This window comes from Pipistrellus kuhlii, unplaced genomic scaffold (assembly GCF_014108245.1).
Source record: "Pipistrellus kuhlii isolate mPipKuh1 unplaced genomic scaffold, mPipKuh1.p scaffold_m20_p_2, whole genome shotgun sequence".
Lineage (NCBI taxonomy): Eukaryota > Metazoa > Chordata > Mammalia > Chiroptera > Vespertilionidae > Pipistrellus > Pipistrellus kuhlii.
The window spans coordinates 91415168-91416612 of record NW_023425515.1 but is presented as its reverse complement, the minus strand read 5'-3'; the positions used below and the strand labels follow the sequence as shown (position 1 = coordinate 91416612).

At 37.0% G+C, this 1445-nt stretch overlaps 1 pseudogene; it reads right to left on the bottom strand.

Annotated features, from left to right (window-relative positions):
• Positions 1-623: 623 nt before the first annotated feature.
• On the bottom strand, positions 624-1078 carry LOC118724622 (annotated as a pseudogene).
• Between the last annotated feature and the right edge of the window lie 367 nt (positions 1079-1445).

Sequence of the window (1445 nt, the reverse complement as noted above, 5' to 3'; positions counted from 1 at the left end):
CTGAATCAAGTGATGAAGGCTTAGATCTGGATGTGTTGAGTTAGTATAGCGCTGGGGTGTTGATCTGTGAGTGCCTTGGGTGGGGCCTGGATGAGGCTGGTTGACCTATTTGGAAATGTCTTTTGTGTGAAGTGTATCATTGGGCATGTGGAGGTATTATTGATATGAGAAAATGCTAAGTAACTGATTTACTATCTGAAAATGGATTCACTATCAGGGAAAGGGAGGGAGGATGAGACTGAAGATAAACTGTGCACCTATGGATGAGGATAATGAGGGATGGGGAGGGGGCGGAGGGTGGGGTGGGAACCTGGTGGAGGGGGGAAGAAATGAGGAGCCTTTGTAATAATATGAACAATAAAGATTGATTTTAAAAAAATTTGAATTTCTGACATTTCCATGCATTAATACTTTATGACTAATAAAAACATGTCAGTTTCTTGGACTGAATGAGCGATCAACATGAGCCCAGAATGCACATGAGTAAAAATGCAGTGAAAGGAAGTAGAGTCTTCATTGCCTATCGGTCACTTCCAGTCAAAGGTTAAAGTTCAAAAACAATGATCAAAGTGCTCATTTTCTCAGTAGAACTATCTTCTGTTAGGAGGCTGATAATAGTGGCATCAACAAGTATCATCATGATACCATCATTTTCTTTTCTTTTGATTCTTGTTACACGTTCAATAAAAAAAAGAATTATCTGATGGTCTTCTCTTTTCTTTGCAGGTGAAAAGCATGCTAATAATGCTAAGACAAATTGACTGAACTGAGAGCGCTGGGGACCAGTCTTCTGTTAGAATGAATGAACAGACATGACTATTGCTATAAACATGAGGATGAATGGGAATATTTTCACCAGTAAACTTGATCCGAGGAGAGTCAAAGGATATTGACTACTAAAGTTAAATAGAAGTTGAAAATTTTCCCCTTCACATAAGGTACCTGGTGCAGCTTCCATGTCTACAATCCATTGTGTAACTAGACTTTGAACACTCTTTTTATTTAAAGTTATCCCAGGAGGTGAGTCATTTTGCAAAGCCAACAGTTCTTCCTGCAGTTGTTTCTGCACTGACGTCATGATGGAACTTGAACATATCTTTAGGAGCCTTTAGCAGACTACCCACAGTGCCATTTTTTTTCCTGTGTTCTACTTTAATCTTAAAAGTTTTAAAAAACAAAACAATAAAAGATACTTACCAAACTGGAAATAGAAGAGAACTTTTTAACCTAAAAAAAGAATGTATCTTCCAAATAGCTATAGCACTTATATTCAATAGTGAAGCTTTAGACAACCTTCCAAATTATTGTCCTACAGCTGCTAGTGTCTTCAATAAGATAAGAAAACGTAGAAGGAAGTGATTAATATAACCATCAGAAAATGCTTATCTTTTTTCAGACACTATGATTACCTACATAGAAAATACAACAGACTCCAAAAGTTACTA